Source organism: Artemia sp. Qi Xiang Cuo, chromosome 18 (genome assembly GCF_049724085.1).
Source record: "Artemia sp. Qi Xiang Cuo chromosome 18, ASM4972408v1, whole genome shotgun sequence".
Taxonomy (NCBI): Eukaryota; Metazoa; Arthropoda; class Branchiopoda; order Anostraca; family Artemiidae; genus Artemia; species Artemia sp. Qi Xiang Cuo.
The window spans coordinates 22,144,364-22,167,407 of NC_142811.1; the positions used below are offsets into that span (position 1 = coordinate 22,144,364).

Here is a 23,044-nt window from a genome sequence, read left to right on the forward strand (position 1 = left end):
TTTGTCGAATATCTTTGCGAAATTAAACGATCTCAACTTATCTCTTCAGGGAAAATATTGCGATATATTTATTTCTAATGATAAAATTGAAAGTTTTACTAAAAAGGTTAATATTTGGAATGATAGGATAGAAAAAAAATTGTTCGAAATATTTTCCAGTGTTGACAATTTCATAATTGAGAAAAATCATTGTAAAACTTTTATTGCAAAAAATATTGTAGATCACTTAAAAGCGCTAGAGACCTAGTTCTGAACATATTTTATACTAAAAATTGATTTCGAAAAGGTAGCTTGTATTCAAAATCTGTTTTGTATTGATTTAAGTTTTAAAACGTATGCTTGCGTTGTCAAGACAGTGAGTGTAGATTTATCTTGACTAAAGAAACCATTCAGTATTGCTGAAGGTGAATATGCAACAGTGAGATCTCTAGAAATAATAGTGCTCATAGAGAATACAAACATAAAACTAACGGTTGACGAAGAGGTTCAACTTCTTGCTCTTGGTTCTGGTAACACGTTACCTTTGATAGATCCTATTCCCCTCGATCTGTTATTAGTATTCAAATGAAAGCAAAAGGGAAAAGAAAGGCCTGTTGCAGCACTAATGTCATAAAACCATATGTCTGCGTGCCAAAACTGTTACCAATTTAAAGTAATTTGACGATAGTAGCCATTTACTACCATTAGTAGCGATTACTACCATTGATCATATACCAGCTTATATAGTAAATGAAACCACTAATACCAAAGACGAAACGCATATTGGACATGTAGCTGAAACCACAGTCAAAATTATGAATGACTCAAAATGGATTAATGATTATTCTACTTGTTGCCAACTAAGAGATAAGAATAGCTACAATATTAAGAGAGAACAAGATGAATGATTTTACGGAACAGATTCAAAATGTCCAAAGTTGTTCAATTATATTAATAATGTGTAATAATTTTTGTAACATTTTAATGTTAATATTCTAAATATCGTTATTTCAATAAAAATATTTTTTGCATTACTTTGTTATGTTTCCATTATTTTTAGGGTATGGTAGATTTTCAAAAGTTTAGATTGTTTATTAAAAAGTTAGAGATGTAAGAAAAGGAATTTTCAGAGACACAGATGCTACTAGCAGGCTCATAAGAGAAAATATTAGAAATTGAGATAGATTAATAGCGCTTCTATCAAAGTCTGAAAGAGATAGGAGGGATTTTTTCTCTGAAATCCCCGCAAACAAGCAAACATCCGCTCAGAAACACAGACACAGAGTGAGAGAGGCAAAAAAATCTACAAACACAGAGCCAAACGAACAATCATACATAGCGACGAGCAAACAACCACTCCGACACAGAGAAAATGAAGAGTGAGAGAGCCAAAAATATCTACAAGCACATAGTCGGACACAAAATCACTCAAAGACAGAAATAGGGACAAGCAAACATCCGCTCAGACACACAGACATAGAGAGAGGGGGGCAAAAATACTTAAACACACAGAGTCAGACACAAAATTACACTAAGACAGACAGAGAGATAAGCAAACATCTGCTCAGAAAAACATGCACAGAGAGAGAGAGGCCAGAATACCTAGAAATATACAGTCCGACACAAAGACAGACATAGAGACCGGCAAACACTTTTCTCAGCGCCTACGACTTTATTAGTTTCAACTTTCTGCATACTCCAATACTAAACAATATTTTATATTACTTACAGTCCTCACTTAGTACTTGTGTATTACATCGACCACAGTCAAGAAGCGAAGTTAGGTCAATCGAATCAATCGACTTGTGAAGAATGAATATATTCTAATCGTACTCTGACATTTATATGATGCGGCTTGGGAGTCAACATTCCTTCAGACTTATCTTTAGTTGGTAAGCGATTAAAATTTCCACCCTTTACAGATTTCAAGCAATCTAAATAAAAAAAACTTAATAAATTTTTTTGTTATTTTCATTTGGATTTACCTGAATATTCATGTCCGGAGTTAAGACCCTTCAGACCATTTGAATGCTATACAGATATCATAGCATAAATTGGGTCATTTCCCTACATAAATACATCAAAAACTATCTCATTTGCATAATTCTTGCATGTGCCATAAGTATTATATATCATTTTAGTCGGAATATATCGTATTCTGGCAGCCTTATACAATGTGCCGGTCGGAGAACTAGGTACAAGTTGAAGTACAAAGGTACTAGGGATCGGAAGGGTTGTAACTTATGCCCCAAGGGCAAATGAAGTTTTTAGGGAAAAGATGGTCGTATAAACTTTGGAATAGACTCAAATGATTAGAAATTGAAAGTTTTGGTTCCCTTTCTAAGAGCCAAAAGTGATCCAATGGCAACTAGCCTCCTACCCATTAACCCCAAGAACATAGGGCTCCAATTTTTTTCTCCAGAGAACCTTTATATGCAGGGGGTGGTGTTGTAAACTTCGGATGGGTTAATTCAATTGGAAATAATATTTTTAGGGTCCTCTTAAAGAGTCAAACCTGGTTGAAGGGTATCAAGCCTCCCCCTTTCCATGCCCTTTTTCCCCAAACGCATTTGGTAAAAATTTTGTGATGACCACTATGTCCAAAATAGTCAAGCGGTGAAGTAACTAAATAATTATTCCTTGAGGGTTGACAAAACTACCCCAGGGCAAGAGATATAAATTATGGAAGCTTTCCATCGTTCAAATATAAGATCTTTATCAAAGGGGTAATTTTACAGAGTTCGGAAAAACCTCATTCGATTTAAAATGAAAGTTCTGGCTACATTTCTAAAAGTCATGAGTAATCAAACAGCAGGAACCCCCCCCCCCAACACACCCCGTTTTTAAATGGTTTCCAAAAAAAATTGTCTTATCCATTTTGTTTGAAATCGTCCAAACGTCAAATAGCTATGGTTACGCCCCCCAGCCCTGGGTGAAAGGGCTGTAAGTAAAACTAGCAGTTAACATATAGCTAATAAGTTAACATATAGCTACTATGCAACGCGTGGTCGTATAAACCTTGGAAGAAGTTTTCGATCGGAAATCAAAATTATTTTGTCCTTTTTCAGAACACTGATCAAAAAGTAACAAGACCCCTATCCCCTCCCTTGAGCTTTTTTTTCCCAAATGAATCTTGTAAAATTTTGAGGAAGCAATTTTTTTTAAAATAGTCCTAAATTCAAATCGCCATAGCGTAGGGGTTGAGAAATCCTCCACAGCACCCAGGAAAAGGATTTCAACTTATGTAAGTTGCCCATTATTAGAATATGTTTTTCGTCAAATGGGTGGTCGTAATATCTTTGGAGGGGGCTGATTTGATCGGAAATTGAAACTTTTAGTTCTTTTTTAGGAGTCAAGTGATTAGCCCACGCCCCATTTTTCAAATGGGCATCCGGTCAAAATTTTGAGATGGCCCTTTTGTTCAAAAGTTGTTCAAAGGCCAAATAATTGTGTTTCTGGGTTTTAGCCCCCCCCCGAGCCCCAGGATAATTGCTCTCAGTTGCGAAACTTGCTTGTAATTTATTCATTTATATTAGTACTTGTATGTTTTTTTGCTGTGATTGTTTATTTAATTTCTGTTCGTTATGGATTTCATTTATTCTTTAATAGTCATTTCTTGTCGTTTCTAGTCTGAATTTTAACAGGCATTTGTACTTGTTGATCTAAAGTTTAATATTGCCTTTACTTTTGTATGAAACACTCCTTTTTTGGAAACTTCTTTTAAATTAATTGCTATCAAAGATGGAACTTCTAGAATCAAATTGTCACTGCTAGAACCTTGTCGTCAATTAGACAAAACGAGGATGTTGTGTAACCTTATTTTAAAAGAATTACATATAAGACATTGTAATAATCCACCACTTTTGACTCTTTCATAATGTCGACCTTAAACCAAACCCGCATCCTAATCCATTCTGACGATTTGGTTATCCAATCGTGTTCCATAGGCGTATCCCATGGCCATTTCAGCATCTGCTCTCAAATAAAACCTAAAATAGTGAAAGAAACTATGAGTAAAACCATGGAGAAATTTGGGATGTTTCGTTAATAGACTTAGTGCTTGTAGTTAACTTGTTTATTCCCTTATCTTAAATGTAGTCTGACTGACTGCATTTGTTATTCCACATAACTTGTTGTTTTATATGGCATACTAATACGTGGCTCAAAACTAAAGAAATAATAATACAGATATGGCAGGTAATTACACGCGGCCCCCCTCAGAATAACAAAAAAGAAATAAAGGAGGAAAATACAGGTACAGAAAGTATAATAGAAATAAGGTAAAAATTCTTTAATTTTATCTACAGCCAATATTCATATTGCAAGCATAAATGACGATTCTCTTTGCAGCTAGCTAACTACGCAACTTAAATATTTTAAACTCTGTTTTAACTTTCAGGTAACCGGCTTTTGGTTGACTTTGATCAACAGCTAGAGAAAAAAACGACAAAAGAAAAAAAATACGATCGCTGTCGTCAGCTAATGCCAGGTTTCGAAACGAGCTTAATTTCTGTATTAGAAAAAACTAATTTCAAACTTGCCCTTACCTAGGTAAAGTTTTATTTTAAAGAAATTCTACATAACAAATTCTAATAATCCACCGTTCTTACATATTGTTTCCTATAATGAATAAGAAGCAGAGCAGCCCCTTCTTTTGAATGACGGGGACAAACGGATTATTGAATAAATTCCATCAGTCACCAATATGGAAGAATGAATCAGTGATGAAACCGGTGTTGAAGCCACCAAGGGTGTTTGCAGTCATGCAGAAAAAGGTAGTTGAGCTCTTAGTAAAAGAAGATACGATAAAGAGAAATACAGTCGACAAAGAAAAATATCTTAACAATACGTAATGCCATCTCTTGGAGTAAAAGTTCAACCCCAGCGATCATAAAATTAGTATATCTCCTACGCAGATACTTAAGATTATAACTATTTGTCTGGAAGAGAAACTGTAGTTTTCGTAGAATATAATAGTATAAAGTAAGTATGACGGCACTAGACCCTTAAGGTTCAAACCGGCGGTGTTGATCTCCGTTTCGAGGCCCATCAACCACTACGCATAATGGGGGGGAGGAGACAGTCATCCTGTGCTTTCGAACGCCCTTCCTGCTCACAGATAAGCACACTTTCCTGCTTAACAGATAAGATGTAATCCCGAGTCCATCTCAACCAAATATTAATCTTAGTCTGTCTCATGGTTTTCCATGTAGAGCATGGCAATTCAACATAAGAAACAATAAAAGAAGACAGGGAAAAATCTGGATTTGCCTGACTTCGGGGGATTAGTTATCATATTTTCGACCCTGCTGAACAAAATGGCTATCTCAAAATTTGACTTTGAGAAAAAAATGACCGTGGGAGGGGGTCTAGTTGCCCTCCATTTTTTTTGGTCACTTAAAAAAGGCACTAGAAAAAGCGACAAATTTACAAATTTGACTAAACTGGTTGGATGACTCAATATAGCTTTAGGCATAGAACCACAAAATTTTTCCAAAATTATTTACTTTAAACACCATTGTAGCACTCTCCCTGAGTTCTTTTCTTCTCAAACTTTTCAAACTGTCCAGTTACAGTACTTATATAGCACAGTAAATTTGAAAAACAGTGACAAGCTTGCTATTAGTGGTTAATTTTTACTACTGTCACACAGATATCATAAGGCCAACATGGTTATTTTTATATTATAGGCTGCTTCAGTCTCATGTTACCTTGCTGCTCTGTTTGACTAAGGGAAGTACATTAAGGCGTGCACCCTCCAACTAATGGTATGCTACCATTTAGGTTAATGACTTTTTTAATATATATATAGTTACTTTTATATATAGTATTTTTTTGAATATAGTTAAGGAGTTGTATAGCAACAGGGCAAAGATCCAGCTTATTCAATAAGGAACACGGGGAATACATCCGTGTCATTGCTTATTTTACAGTTAAGCTTCGTATTGACAGCAAATATATTCTGACTCCTTGCGACTCAAATCGGTTGTCTGGTGCCATTTTCTGGATAAATTGTGCATAAAAAACAGCTGTTACCAAATATTTTCTAGAATATCTGATAAAAACACTAACCCTCTGATGGAACATCCGGTTCTTCTTTTTTTTTAGATAAATGTCCTTCCTTTTTTCTTTTCTTTTGGGTTCTATATATATCCCTTTTACCCTTTGTGGTAATTATTAATTTTATCTTAATATTGGCTGCGCCATTTTTCTTTTTTTTTAACTGTGTAGGCCGTTAAAAACCACTAGGTTTTAATTGCGCAGTTTATGGGTGACTTACCATAGGTAAAGTTACTTTCAGATAACAAGTTTGGTCCAAATTATCAGAAGGGGGGGGGGAGCTGAAAAAGGAACATAAAGTTGATTCATTGAAAGTAAGGTGGTAACCGGTAAGGATCTGGATTGGCTGGAAAAATGTGTCTGTCGCCCGCTGTATACACGCAGTTGAACCGTCTAGGGTAAAAATTATTATTTTATGGATCAGTTCTGATATACCTATGATTGTGAATAGAGTAAGATAACTTTCTATATAATCTTTGACATTTTAGCCTGAGTGGAGTCCGGCAGCCTACAGAAGGGATGAGATTATATTATTTGTGGTAGGAAAAGAGTTGCAAGACATACCGTCATTTATTGTAACGACAGGGGGTTCGTTTATCCTCCATGGAGATAGCTAGAAATATTAGTCGTAACCCAGGTTGGGCACCCTTGGCCTTGAATTCGGCCGTTTATCGTTCGATCAAGTGATTATACCCTGGAGCAGGGTATACCGTAAATTGGGTATTAACATACTCTATATTTATAGAATCGTAGTGGTAAGAGCGGGCATTCCATTTGGCACCAGCAAGGCTCCGCCTCCAGTAAGTGGTGTAGCACCATTTTTGCGCCAATATCTGATGGGAGTCATGGCTTACCACCAGAACAGTGGTGGCATCGAAAAAATGGGCTAACAACAGCAATGGTGGGAAAAGAACAAGCGTTTCCAAACTTTCTGGTGAAAATTAGCCTACACTATAGGGTATAGGCTGTAAAAATCTGCACGGATAAAAGGATTTGAAAAACAGCGAATTTAAAATTTGATGAGCCAGACTCCTACCCAGGAACGAGGCAGTGCATGAGAAAGGGTATAGCCCCCTTTCATGAATGTTTGGGCTGAGCTTAAACGCCCAAATATAGAAATAAGAGAAAATTACAAAAATCGACCGGTTTTCGCGGGAATAGTCAGACAATTGTGTAATTTTAAGAAAAAAAAGAAATAACTTGAAATTAATCGAGTTTTGGGTTTACAATGGACAGTCACTCCGTTTTAGAAAGTACTACAGAGTTTAAGAACGGACAACAGAAAGCGAAAGTCGGGTTACTATTTAAATGATTTGGTAAATTTGAATATAATTTTCAGTGGTGAAGGTTATAAGATTATTGAAGACGACACATTAGGAAAATTTGTCAATTTTATGCGCACATTGGACAAGGAAGGTGGGAGGCACCTGTCCTATTGAGTAATCGGCATAAGAGAAGATTACATTGAAAGCTCCTGCATCTGGGGTAGATACGTGATTGTTTTGAAGAGTAGATCCCCTGTTTGAATTTAGTCTAGCCAATCCACTAGTGAAATATTCGCGAGGTTATTCAGTTTACTTTCTCGTCCACACTCGTGTCAAATTGCTTGCTGTGAAAGAAGTTTTTATTTTCTAATGAAGACTACATATTCCGGTTATTGGAAAACTTTTTGAATATTATTACAAGGAGCTGAAAATTCACAATAGTAAATGCATACCATAATTTTTGCGTGTGGCAGTTGTTGAACTTGCCACGATTGACTAATTAATTAAGAGATAATAGAATCAGGAAGGAGCACACACGGTAAAATGAGGGGATACGAAATAGACAAAGAAGATGTAAAATATGAAAGATGCTGTGCGAAATGAAGAGGAGTTGTGGCTAAGCAAAAATACGGATAGGAACGAACAGATTCAGAAAATGAATGAAGAAGAAATAATGACCGAAGGAATCGAAGTAATCCGAATAAAAGGCGCATGGTGGAATCGAGATCCAGCAGGGACTCACAAAAAAGTAGTCATGTACATATGACAAAATATTTATTAAATGACAAAAAAGAAAGAAACAAAGAAAGAGAGAATAACGAGAGAAAAGAAAGGGGATGCTGACAATAGCAAGAGAAAAAAAAGAGGAGGTTGATAGAATAGCCAAAAAACGAAAAGAGAAGGAAGATAGAGAAGAAAGAGAGAAAATCAGAACAGCTAGAGAACGTAGGAAGGACGAAGAAAGAGTGAGAGATAGAATAGCCAAAGAAAACTAAAAAAGAGAAGAAAAATTAAACAGAAATACAATAAAGAAATACATTCGAAAATCGTGGAGACTTGAGTACAATTCAAATTTAATGATGATTTAGTTTCCACGATTGAAAAGGTCGAGAAAATTAAAAAGAAAAAAGAAAGTGAGAAGTGACAAAAGCTGGAGATCCAACCTGCAGAGGCGCAAAATAATAAAAAATAGATGGGTTGTGCCTAGCTAACATAAATAATAGGGGAAAAAAGAGTTCAAAACCCTACGGGAAAATTACAAAACTGCAATATGACGAAAAAGCTTAGGAGGTAGGAGAAGGCCCAAGACACATTATGAGACACTACAGATAATCATGAAAAAGAATCGACTTGTCAACAACGGGTTGTGGAAAGATTGAGAGATACTGAGTTTTGGTTTGGATTGAAGAAATTAGGAAAGGAATCTGAGACTGCTTTTACCAACTCAAAAGAGATTTCGATCCTTTATGAGGGGGAGGAATCCCTTGGGGAAGGTCCCCTGCGGAAAGTCGTGAAAGTCGTGTAGCCCTTTTCCTCAATGCACAACTGGCGGACATGTTGTGATCCTTTTACCGAGGCCTTTCCTTTCCAGCCTTCATATTCATCTTCAGCCCACATCGACGAGCGTTATTCATTCAATTATTTTAGGGGATGGGACCCATGAAAAAATGATTCATGGTTCACTCAGATTTTTAATTCATTTCCCTGAAACCTTATCGTTTTCAAAGGCCTTTGTATTTTCTGCCTTGGATTATTTCAAATTATCCCAAGGGGCAATTTACATTTTAAGCGAAATGTGGTGTTGTTTAAACCGATGGATATTAAAAGGCTAGTGTAGCCAATTTTATATGATGGCTGGCATCCTTGAATTTGCCAGAATTTTATCCTACGCTTCTCCTGAGTATAAAATTCGTCAGAGCGAAATTTTTTTCATTTAATCATGCTGTTCCACAAATCGCGTGGATTTTTATTTCTTCGAAATCTCTAGCTTGATGAATAGAGCTGTACAGAAAATAGCTTTGATTGGTTGGACACGGATACGCAATGGCAATGGAACTAAGCCAAGTGGATGGTAGTCGCGGAGCATAAGCCAACGGGTAGCTGGAGTGGAGAGGAAAAAAGAAGGAATCTTGGAAGAAAATTTAATGTGTTAATTTAATTGCTTTTATGTCCGAGTTTCCAGCCAATTCACCAGAGTAGCGGCCATTTATCTTAGGGGGGCTGTGTTAGAGCCTTCGATTCTTTTTTTTAGATAAATATTCTTCCCTGTTTCTTTTCTTTTGGGTTCTGTAATTATCCCTTTTCCCCTTTGTGGTAATAATTAATTTCTCTTAATATTGGCTGCGCCATTTATCTTCCTTTGACTGTGTAGGCAGATAAAACCACGAGGTTTTAATTGCACGGTTTATGGGTGACTCCCCATAGCTAAAGTTACTGTCAGATTAAAATTTTGATCCGAATGGTCGGGGGGGGAGGGGAGGGGAAGGGGCATAAATTTGATTCATTTGAGGTAAGGTGTGTATCGTGAGTAATATGTGATATATTTAAAATACAAAAAATAAAATTCTTTCCTTCAAAGCAAAATTCCGACATAAATTAAACTTCCCCTAATTAAGCTTAAATCCCGTTTCAAAAAGAAAAATTCTTAATCAGCAAAAGAAAAACCGCATTTTAGTCTCAGCCAAACATCGGCGCTAATCACGGGAGACGGTTTTGAATTTCGCGAAGATACTTGGCAAAAAAAGTCACGAGATACAAAATTCACAGGAAGTTTTAAACTAAAAAAGGAATGTGAAAGCCTAAATCATCAGAATATTGAAAACAAATTATTGGAGGGGCAGTTGACATAATGAGTTGAGTTGGTAAACATAATAACAAAGTTACGGGCCCTCCACAGGACTTGGGCCAATTGTGAAATAGCTCTTAGCGCGCAGAGTCAAGACTAGTGTGATATAGTTAAGAAAAGTGTTTTTCGCGTCAATTATGGATTGTCTCTATTGCCATTTTCATATTATCAATTTAATGATTAACTTTGCCTCTACTGTCGTCGAATTGAAGTAAAGCCTTGCTCGTATACGTATATTGTTGTACATTTGAAATGTAAGTCAATAAAACCTTTACTTTTCTATTTGTGTTGTTTTATATATATGCCTGTATCTCACCGCAAAGTAGATAATTAGTTCAATTGTACTCCATCGGTAGCGCTCCCTAAGGAATCTGACTTGGAGATAACTCGAGGAAAAGAGGTTACATTTATATAAATACATATTTTATTTTCTCTCTAAGATTGAGAATGGCGCGGTCACCCATTTACCTTACTCCCCATTGCTGTGACGCAGTCCTCAATGGAACGATTGGCACAACCTTTAGCGTTACAAGTGGCGCAATCAGAAAACTTATAAGGTGCAAATTCACAGCTTTAAACCTTGACGGCGCGGTTGGCGCGTTCGGTATACAGAGTAAATACCTTAACATTACAATTGGCGCAGTCTTTAATGCCACAAGTGGCGCGGTCGTAAACTCGGAGGATAGATACAGACTTATAAGAAAAAGTGATTAGGCCTATAACCGCTAAGTTGTTATAGGAAAACCCTTTAAAATATCTCATAGGAGATAATAGCCTCCCCCAAATAGGTTAAGCGAAAAAAAAAATTAACAAATAAATAATAATAAATTTATTTTGAGTTATTCAAACGCAAAAATGTCAGAAAAATTAAGCGAACTATTAATGGCGCAAAAGTTGGTCGCGAAAAATGTAGAGATAACAAAATCTATTCCGCAATATGCTGGAAAAACAGATATCGACCAACTTAATATCCAATTGGCCCAGTTTGTAGAATTAACAAAAACAGAGCTAGAAACGTTAGTCGATATGCTCCTTCTAAGATTAAGAGGGCAGGCCTTAGCCTTCCTAAAGCAAATTGAAAATACTATAGGGAGTGATGACAATTTGCCAATAAATACAGTAGACAAATTGTTAATGGCATTCAAAGATAGATTTATCGAAACTAGTTATAAAAATAAATTAAAACACGGAATGGTATGCTTTGACCATTCACAGAATGTAAGAGAATATCTTCATAATGTACGGATTTTAGTAGAAGCAAAATTCGGAAAAGGTTCAGGAAAATTGTATGAAAAAATCATACTACACGCATTTTTGCAAGGGCTTCCCCAAAAATTATATAGAATGGTAATATCCAAAAATATTCAGACGTTGGATCTTGCAGTTCAGGAGGTAGGGCGAATGATCGAAATTGACACGATTGTGGCAAATCACAGCAAAACAAAAATAAATAGCCTAGGCGAATGAAACGCACGTCTGACCTTCAAGGGCGATTAGGCGTCTCCTAATTTCTTTTCAAGGGATAATTCCCCAGTGACACAAAGAAATAGAACGCAAGAACCCACTAGGCAGAAAACAGTACGTTTTCAGCACATTAAACCAATCAATTACGGAAATAGTTTCACAATTGTAAAATGCTATAACTGTAATCGACCTGGGCATATCGCGAGAGAGTGCCGTTATGTCCCTAATCATACACTTAGGATTGCCGTCGGTAATACGCAAAATTATGGCAACCATTTGTTCGGGGGAACAAATTTTAGCGCCAGTGGTGCACTAGGCTATAGCCTGGGAAGATTGCGCCAATCAATACCTCACAACACGTACCAACCAAATTTGTACAATTCTCCCCCAATAGACAAAATAATTGTCGATTCGAAAACCCAAATACTCGTCAAAACCAATATGGTGCAAGGATGGTATATAGAAATCTCGAAAATTTGCCGACGGGAAATGAAAATTTTTCAAGCCAACGGCATTTCCAGTCGACGCCAGCACCTGGCACTGACGCAAGAAATCCAAACTACCCTAATAATATATAGCAAGATCGGCAAACAAATATAAATCAATTAGTTAGAGATTCCATGAACATATCCGAACATCTATTGCAGGCACCGACGCATGAAATAAATCCGCAGGGAAACGTTGAGGCCGCTAAGAAGAATAAATTGGACCCAGAGGGCGCCCAGAATATTTTATAGGTCCAACACAATAGTAGTACCGTCCTTTTGTGTTGGTAATAATAATTTACATATATTTAATTATTTTTGTTCAATTTTTTACTTTAAGGCTTTAATCGACTCTGGTGCCACGGTTAATATCATAAACTCATGCGTATTTAATATGCTGCCTCCGCATATTAGGCAACCGAAGAATTTTAATAATGCCAATTTAACTAGCGTGACAGGGCATAAATTGGATGCAAAAGGTTCAATTCGCCTAGACGTAAAAAGGGATAATAGAATTTTTCCGACAAATTTTATAGTATGCAATAACTTTTCATATGAGGCCATTATCTGCGCAAATTTTTTAAGGTCGACTAAGGTATTATTAGACATAGGGAACGAAAGGCTTGTCTACCCGGCTAAGGTAGGGGAAGGAATTTCTACCTTAAGAAATTGTAACAGAGGTTACGAAGAGAATGTAACAGTAAATAAAATTTATGGCGGTATAATATCGCAATAGTTTGAAACTTATATCTAGATACAAATAGGACATGGAAAAATAAGATATTTGTTTAAATATTCTGGGAGACATTGCAGGAAAGAAGTAATTTTAAATAATATGGAGACTGAATCTGCAAAAATAAAAATAGGAGATATGCGACGATATAGGTCGAATGAAATCAAGGAAATAGTGGAACTATGGAAAAAATAGTGAACCCCTATGCAGTTCAGGCACAGCCAATAGTATTGGCGGATAGCGCCAGTCTAAATTTAATAGACAATGAAAATAAAGAAAAATATTTTGGATTTGCAATATGAAAAACAAAAGTCCCTCCCAGGACGATGTAAAGAATTCAAATATCACAAATGATTGAACCCGTCGGCGACAAATCCGAAATATGGCTCGCGATCCCATCAAATGAAATTCCTGAAAATCTGTTATGCAAAGAACAGATTATATCATACGACAAAGGAGAAGGTTTTATTTGGGTAATTAATAACCATGAAAATGATACAATTACAATAAAAAAGGGAACATGTTTAGTTCAAATCCAGGTTATCTCGGAAAATGATTTAGATAGGTGGAAAAATTCCAAAAGAAACCGATTTAACGGCATTAAAACCTCAATTAACAAATACCCTCTAACTAAATCGCAATTAAAAAAATTCAAGATGAATCATATTACTGAACTGGAACTAAATAAGAATTTATGCTATTTGTTATGGAATTTAAAAGATGTTTTTTCCAAATCTGAAGATGACATGGTACTTATACCGTTTTATTACCACTCAATTCTCACGACCGGTAATCCTTTCGCGAAACAGCCATATCGTGTGCCGTATAAGCGCAAAGAGTGGTTAAAAAATAAAATTCATGAATTAGAAAAAAAAATGAAATAATACACCCCAGTATAAGTCCGTATTCTGCACCAATGATCATGGTACCAAAAAAGAATGGTGATCTAAGACTTGTAGTAGATTATAGAGGCCTTAACAAACAAGTAGTTAGTGATAAGTTTTCCTTTGCCAAGAATAGATGAAATTCTTGACTCTATTTCAAGTAAAAACAAAATTTTCACTTCTCTGGACCTGACCCAAGGCTATCACCAAGTGAAAACAGCCGAAAAAGATGTCCGTAAAACTGCATATTCTACAGCTGAGGGCGGTTCCTATGAATACTTAAGAGTACCTTTTGGACTTAAGACCAGTTCAAGCGGGCTATGTGGACCCTTATTGCATCTATTAAGAGGATTAAAGAATATCATTCATTTTGTTGATAATGTCATATGTGTAGGAGAAAATGCTGAACAACACTTAGCAACACTAGCTAAAGTGTTCGAGAAATTCAGAGAGGGCAATTTAAAATGCCGGCCTGAAAAAGTTAATTTATTTCAACCTAAAATTAAATTTTTAGGAGTGGTAGTGACGCAAGAAAAGATATTCCCTGACCCAGACAAAATAAAATGTGTTGAAAACCTCAAACCCCCTAGAACTATGAAAGAATTAAGAGGAATTCTAGGTCTTACTGGTTACTTTAGAAAATTCGTGCGCAATTACGCCCAAATTGCGAAACCCCTCACGGAATTAACTAAAGGGAACTCCCAAAATATTATCTGGTCTCAGGAAGCTCAAACTTCCTCAGACCGTCTCAAAAAGGCACTCATTTCGGAACCAATATTATCGTTGCGTGATTTCGAGAATGGACAATTTGTAGTTACAACGGATGCAAGTTCGAAGGGTATTGGTGCTATCCTATCCCAAGTAATACCGGTAGAAAACTCTAATCCTCTAGAGGGATCACCTAAACAAAAAGTAATAGAAAAAGTTATATGATATTCGAGCAGATCTTTATCAAAAGGCGAAAGTAGTTATTCCGCCACAAACTTAGAATTATTATCTATAATCCACTATTTGGACAAATTTAGACACTAGTTAATTGGTAGAAAATTTATACTACGAAATTTATACTATATTGGTAGAAAATTGGTAGAGAATTTATGCTACGATCAGACCATAAAAGCTTGCAGTACCTGCGCACTTTCAAAAACCCCACGGGAATTCTAGCTAGATGGATTATGAAAATCCAAGACCTAGATTACGAATTTGTATATTTAAAAGGCAAACAAAATGCAGCTTGTGACTTCTTGAGTAGATTCCCAGAAAATATGCCGTCAGAAACCGAGGAAAACGAAATCAACGCTATCAAACTAAGAGTAAACATAAATGTAAGAAAAACAAAGTCAAGGACACAGTAAAAGAAAATAAGGATAACTATTGTCCCTTGTCCTTGGAAAATATAAAAAGAAATAAAAAAAAGATGAACTGTGTTTAGCACTTATTTATTATTTTGTAAATGATGATGCGTTATCAGATAAATTCAAAACTGTTAGTAAAGAAATAGATAATTTTTACTATGATCTTGATGAAGAAATACTATGCAGAATCGTGACTGCTGAGGCAAATAGAAACCAAACCTCAATAATACCTGTATTACCCCAAAACTTAATAATACCTGCCTTTGAATATTTTCCTGCAGATATAGGTGGACATTTAGGAATAACGAAAACTTTCCATAAATTAAAACAATATTTTTACGTGCCGTCGGCATTAACAAAACTTAAAGAATTTGTGAGTATATGCGAAGCGTGTAACTTAAGAAAAAACCCCAAGCTTACCCTAACCCCCCAATGGGAAGAGTCCTGTTAGCGAGGTATCCCTTTGATATCGTCTCATTTGATCTATATGGAACCAGTGGAGGCTTACCTGTTTCCAACAGGGGCCACACTTGTATTCTTACGGTTGTAGATCACTTTTCTGGTTTTACTTTGGCAAAAGCATTAAAGAATCAAGGCGCGTACGCCACGAGTAAGGCATTAGCGAAATTGTTTTTAAAATTTGGCATTCCAAATAAGGTTACAAGTGATAACGGAAGCAATTTTGTTTCAAAAGTAACAAAAGACTTAATAAGTTTTCTTAACATAGAGAAATTGGTGACATCCCCATATGACCCACAAGCTAATGGTAAAATAGAAAATAGGCATAAAATATTCTCGAATGTATTAAGCATTTATACAAAAGACAACAGGAACGACTGGAATCAATTCTGACCTTATTTAACTAACATAATCAATACTGCTTATTCAGAAACAACCAAAGACAACCCTTTTTACTTTTTGATCGCGATTTTAGAATCCCGTATGATGAGATTATTGAATCCCGGCAATACTACACTAACTCGGAGGATTACAAACAAGAATTAATAAATAGGATGAGGAAAACTTTTAAGGTAGTTAGGCAAGAGTTGGAAAAATGTAAAATGAACCAAGAGTTGAGAAACCAATAAAAAGTCAAAGTGAACATAGATTTTAAGATAGGAGATTGCGTCTACCTAAAAAATGAGGCAACGGTGGAAGGCAAGAAACTTTCCAATAAATATTCTGGTTCGTACAGAATAGTCAAAAAGTATGATAACGATTTTACTTTTAAAATTGTGAACCCTGATAACTGAAGAGCTTACAAGGCACATGTTAGCCGAATAAAAAGAGCCAAATTCCCGGAAAGATGGGTATCGCGTCCCTCGTCTACCGATTCGTCAGGCGCAGAAGACGAGCCCCCCAAGTCAAGGTTAGCCGAGTTAAAACCGTTTAATTTCAAACAAGATTATTGTGAAAACGATAGCGACGAGAAAAACTTTGAAGAATTTTTAGATATTAAAAATCTAGTTATCCCCAAGAGAAAATCCCTAATACCAGTAAGAAAAAAAAACGCCAAAAGGTCCAAAAAGTTCATCTTTGGAGAGCACAGGAGAATTAGATTATACGATATCTCCGAAAACCCAAATTTTCCTGATAGAATCTCTACCCCTTGTCCCCCCAAAAGATTTCCAGACGATATGGTTTCCCGAGCCACCCCATTAGAGACTCCTGTTGCCACAAGAGGAATTGAACAGAGCTGTAGAAACTCCGTGTAGTACTGTAAAGAAAACTTCCCCCAAAGATTCGATTAAAACAAATCTGCGAAAAGCAATGGATTTAATAAATTTCCCCATAAAAAGAGTCAAAGTACATTGCCTAGGAATCAGACTCCCAAAAATGACCAGCCAGGACAATATCATGATATAACTGTGTCCAAGGTCAAGCCTAAACAATGGACTTCATGGAGGGAAAAACTAGTGCAAAAAATGCCTCATCCCCCTGAAGACATGGCATTTAAGCAGTTGAGGAACCTCGCAAAAACTTTTGATTCCACTCAGAGTTCTCAAGAGTCTTTCAAGTCTCCCGAGTTGAAAACTCAAAGCGAGAACTTGGAGAATAAACCCTCTACTTCCAGAGGAGTATAAATTTAAGAAGGAAGGGCAGGTGAGACCTCAAAAATGCGAGGTGCAACTTCTAAAAGTTCTAATGCGGAATCATCGGAAACCAGTTCCGAAGGGTTTGACGGCAAATTAGACCATATGATAGTTAAAGAAACAGGAAATTCAAAACCGACTTCAGCGGCCGCGCAAGAGAATGAAACAAAATTAAAAGGGCAGGAATTTTTGAAAAAACAATACAAAAATTTGATCTTATATCGCTAGCAAAACCTAAAAAGAAAAAACCGCAAGAAACCGAGGAAAAAGTAACCACACAGTCAGGTAGAACGGTTAAAAAACCCGATAGATGGAATTACGCTTAGTCAGTACAAAATTAAGGGATTTTTAATGGATAAGCGTCATAAAGAAATAATAATTTAAAAACTTTTAGCTTACGAGAAAAAATCATACAAATATAAAAATACTATACAAAAATTTTGCTTAACATATAACAAGTCCCGAAAACAAATTCTAAATAAAAAGTCACATTGTATATAATTAATTCGAATAATTTCCTTAATAAAAAATAAATATCAAAACCAGGGAATACTTTCAATAATATCTAGACCAGGGAAATATTCAATAGTATTCAATAATATCAATACTTTTGACATTATTGTACGTGAACAAAAATGTTGTAATGCGTCGCACATACAACTAATTTTTAGAGTAATAACAGTCATAAATAATCCGCTTTCCTTAGCTTAACAATGTCGCAAAGTAACTCGTGAAAATATGCATAAGAAAGATATATCGAATAAGTTGAAAAACCTAGAGCTTCCGAACGATCTATTGGTCTATTTAATGTACAAAGACACAGATAAGAGTAATGAAAATGACATAGTATTCGAATTGAAGTTCCTAAGCACAAATATAATAAGTCCTAAAATTACCAATTTTAAGGCAATCAACCAGTCGTACACTATTCCCAATATAGAAAGTGAGGAAATTAAAACCTCAATAAGGTCCAAAATAGAGAAGAATAAAGGGACATTACCGCTTACAAAAAAAGAGAAGCATTAGACTCTCAGATCCCCCTATTTACTAATGAAGACCAGAGATTAACGTACGTGGATAATAGATACGGATTATTCTCAAACAATTTTTGGTGGAATATACTACTGACCGTATGTTTCGTATTCGCTATTTCCCTGACCGTGAGAACCTTATTAACTTTTAATTATGGAAGAGTTTAGAGACTAAGAAGGCAAAACCCAAAAGAAGAACACGGGGAAACAGCTGAAATGCAGAAGTTAAACCCGGAACTTCATGAAAATGCCTAAGCCAATAAAAAGGGAAGACATTAGAAAACGAGTGGGTATAGAGATCTCCACTCGTCCTTGCTATGTCTAGTTCCCTCATTGTAAGTGCCGTTTACGTAAAACCGTGCGGCTATAACACTGCAACATGCGTTTCCTAAACAGCACGGACGCGCGTGAACAATGAAGGCATGAAATATGTTGTAAACTGAGACCTCAAACTAAATGATGTAGTGTAACTCGTGTATAAATGGTTATTTTAATTTTAATATAGAATTAAATAATGGTTGAAGAAGACTAAGATAATGTATTTGTAATATCGTATACTAAGGAAAATAATAAGATATCTTACTTAAAATGGCAACGTCATTTTGTTAAAATAAATAAATTTTTATTAGCATTTGCATTCGTTTAATATTATCTTATAGCTCAACGTAAACCATTGAATGTAACCAATTATCTTGCTTATTATGTATTATGACGACTCGTTTTAAAGAACGTGTGATTCTGCCTCGTTATTTTTATTACAGGAATTGGAATGACCTATCGAAACTCATTAATTAAAATACGTTTTCCAGTGCAGATACAACCTAGTGGCACCTATTTTCATCATACCTCAACCAACGAAGAGTACTCACCATAGACTCCAGGCAATTTTCGTCCTAGCTTCGTTTACGAAAAATACGGTTACCTTTTTGATCGTTGTTCCTCGATCACCAGCCATACTATGTATCAGGTAACGCTATCTAATAAATTTCAGTATTCAGTGCATTATCGAACTATATAAACACATCAATCCTGAGAACCCAATCGACCAGCACAAGATACAAGTACATAAATATCACCCTTGATAATCCTTATGGACCCATGTACAATATAACTGTACAGTTATTATATTTGATGAACCCAAATATTATTTATGTGTCGCTGATTCACGCGTTGAGTCCCTTTCGACCATTTCTCGGAATCCATGCTATCACCTCTATCAAACGCGAAAAGTTCATATCTCTGTTATCCCATAAGTATTACGAGATAATTTCTGAAAAATGGACCTGGAAACCAACCCCTGAATTACAGAAACCAAAAGTAACCCCAGTGACTAACCCCTCAGTGACAATATACTCCTCCCACAAGTTAAAGACAATATGTTGAAGGAGTCACTAAAGTTTGATGTCGACCCATTCCAAATATAAACGTCAATAACCCTGTGATTAATCAAGAAATAACGGCAAAATCCATAGATCGAGCCATGCACGGACAATTTTATATGAGAAATATAATCCCTAAGTGCACGAACGAAGAATTTTATACGAGAAATACATTCTCTATGTACTTTAAAATAACCCAAGAGTGAAATGCTAAGAAGAAAGTCAACCCAACTATTACCAACGAAATCCCAGTGTTCAACCCCTAAACGATAAAGCACCTTATGAACTATCCAAAATTAGCAGGTGAGAATGAAATGTGATAGCATATTCCCACACACCTGTAGTTGAAAGTATTGTTTCCCGTTTGACAATTAGAGAAAGCATTTCGTCCAAGATGAACATACCCATACTCAAACTATTCTGTGAAGAAGCTATTGTAAGTGTTTAAATTTTTTTTTGCACAAGACAAAAAAAGAGTGAAGGACCATAATTTACAACAGAAGAAGTGAGTACGCTAAAAGACATGTAAGTTGGAGAAATAGATGTGAATTTGCATGTGTCACATTTTAATAAATTCGATAACTTAACAATTCCGATAACCTATCATTAATATTACATAACAAACATTCCCAGTGAAAGTGTTTTAATGTTTACCAGTGAAAGTAGTGAACTTAATAGTGTGTGTTTTAAATTGTTCTTAGATGTAGTGCTAGATATTCAGATATAGTTATGTGTAGTATTGTCGTATTATTCATTTAATTTAGCGTAGATAGGAAACATAATTATCCCATAGTTAGCGTAAGAAAAAAAAACTTACAAAAGGTGAATGTCCAAAAAAATATCTTATAGTAAAAGTAGAATAGCCCCAACCTTGTTGGAAATGTAGGAGTCATTAGTGTTAGATGTAGAAAAAACAAAAAATCCTTAGTATAGTAGATAGGCTATAACCATAGATAATCTTAGTCCGGTAGAGGAACAATAGAAAATAATATATAATAAAATAAGAAAAGTAATAGAGAAAATTTTTAAGCACTCCTGATTAAGCTAAAATAAAAGTATAAAATAATACAATGTCAATCAAAATTATGCAGGACAAATAGTATATAAATCGCGAATATTTCAAAAAACCCAAGGGCAAGCAAATCCTAATGACGGGACGTCATTAAATAGTAGGAAGGGTAATATGTACCGTCAGTAAAATGAGATATATTTAAAACACAAAAAATAAAATTCTTTCCTTCTAAGGATAATTCCGACATAAATTAAACTTCCTCTAATTAAGTTTAAATCCCGTTTCAAAAAGATAAATTCCTAATCAGCAAAAGAAAAACTGCATTTTGGTCTCAGCCAAACATCGGCGCTAATCACGGGAGACGGTTTTGAATTTCGCGAAGATACTGGCAACAAAAAAATCACGAGATACAAAGTTCACAGGAAGTTTTAAACTAAAAAAGGAATATGAACGCCTAAATCATCAGAATATTGAAAAAAATTATTGGAGGGGCAGTTAGCATAATGAGTTGAGTTGGTAAACATAATAACAAAGTTGCGGGCCCTCCACATGACTTGGGCCAATTGTGAAATAGCTCAGAGGCGCAGAATCAAGACTAGTGTGATATAGTTAAGAAAAGTGTTTTTCGCGTCAATTATGGATTGTCTCTATTGCCATTTTCATATTATCAATTTAATGATTAACTTTGCCTCTATTGTCGTCGAATTGAAGTGAAGCCTTGCTCGTGTACGTACATTGTTGTACATCTGAAATGTAAGTCTCAGTAAAACCTTTACTTTTCGATTTGTTTTGTTATATTTATATGCCTGTATCTCACCGCAAAGTAGATAACTAGTTCAATTGTACTCCATCGGTAGCGCTCCCTAAGGAATCTGACTTGGAGATAACTCGAGGAAACGAGGTTACACTTATATAGTTACATATTTTATTTTCTCTCTAAGATTGAGAGTGGCGCGGTCACCCATTTACCTTACTCCCCATTGCTGTGGCGCATTCTTCGATGGCACAATTGGCACAATCTTTAGCGTTTCAAGTGGCGCGATCGGAAAACTTATGAGGTGCAAGTTCACAGCTTTAAACCTTAATGGCGCGGTTGGCGCGATCGGTATACAGAGTAAATACCTTAACATTACATTTGGCACAGTCTTAAATGCCACAGGTGGTAATCGATAAGGATTTGGATTGGATGGGAAAATGTATCTGCAGGCCCTTGCATACACACAGTTGCACCATTGGGGGGGGGAGAATTATTATTTTATCGATCTGTTCTGACATACCTATGATTGTGAATGGAGTAAGATTACTTTCTATGTAATCTTTGAGTTTTTAACCAAGGTGGATTCCGGCAGCCTACAGAAGGGCTGAGATTATATTATTTGTGGTAGGAAAAGAGTTGCAAGACATAGCGTCATTTATTATATTGACAGGGGGTTCGTTTACTCTCCAAGAAAATAGCTAGAAATATTAATGGCAACCCAGGTTGGGCACCCATGGTCTAGAATTTGGCCGTTTAGCCGTTCGATCACGTTATCATACTCTGGAGTAGGGTGTACAGTAAATTGGGTATTAACATACTCTGCATTTACAGAGCTGTAGTGATAAACCCGGGCATTCCATTACAATATTTGGCACCAGCGAGGCTCCCCCTCCAGTAAGTGGTGTATTACCATTTTTGCGACAATATCTGGGGGCAGTTGAGGCTTACCACAAGAACACCCCCATATTGGGTGGCCAAGCCAATATATTGGTTGGGTCCTAATTGTTTTCATTATGCCTATGCCTATTCTTAGCAGGTAAAATATTTTTGAAAACAAATTTGCAGGAACTTTTAAAATCTAATACCCCACAAAAAGGCATAGGGTAGCAGCGAAACAAAAAATACACGATTAGAATAACCATTGTTCAAATCCATAAATAGGAAATTAAAAGCCCCCAACTTGAACAGCGGGGAAAATCATAGTTTAGCATGGATAACACTAATGGATAGCTACTACTACTAGTAGTAAACTCACCGTTACATTTCCCACTTTTATTAAAGCCTATTTCAGCAAGTTCACAATGCACTGAGACAATAACCTATCTTATAGGCTAGCCTAGGTCTAAAGACACCCAAACGTTTAACTTAATCAAATATAATATCTCAAATAATATTTCAGAACCTACACAGCAAGTTCTAAGGGACCTACCCATGAACATAATTCTTGTGGTACAAAAAGTCGTAGTAAACATTATTGTGAAACAGCAGTGAAAATTCTTGTGGGACTACCTCCAACACATGAACTTCCTTTTCTGGATCTTCTTCAGTCTTCTTTTCTGGATCTAAACAGAAATAGAAAAACATTAGGAAATTTTTTTCATTAAGTATGAGCTACCCAAAAAATTTATTATACATGAATCTCTAGCTCGAAAAATAACAAAATGGTACTAGATTCTAAACTTTATCTATAAATAGATATTTC

The 23,044-nt window shown here is 35.8% G+C and overlaps 1 protein-coding gene and 1 long non-coding RNA gene across 3 annotated transcripts in view; one reads left to right on the plus strand and one right to left on the minus strand.

The window, feature by feature from the left end:
* LOC148941329 (transcription initiation factor TFIID subunit 5-like) overlaps window positions 1–23,044 on the plus strand; it is a 279,459-nt gene that overhangs the window by 50,662 nt on the left and 205,753 nt on the right.
* The window catches only part of LOC148941330 (uncharacterized), a 75,143-nt gene continuing 55,880 nt past the window's right edge, over window positions 3,782–23,044 (minus strand). For both annotated transcript variants that reach the window (XR_016143249.1, XR_016143250.1), the window contains exons 2-3: window positions 22,772–22,904; window positions 3,782–3,968 (exon numbers count right to left, since the gene is read on the minus strand). This is a non-coding gene — a long non-coding RNA (uncharacterized LOC148941330). The remainder of the gene's footprint in view (window positions 3,969–22,771; window positions 22,905–23,044) is intronic.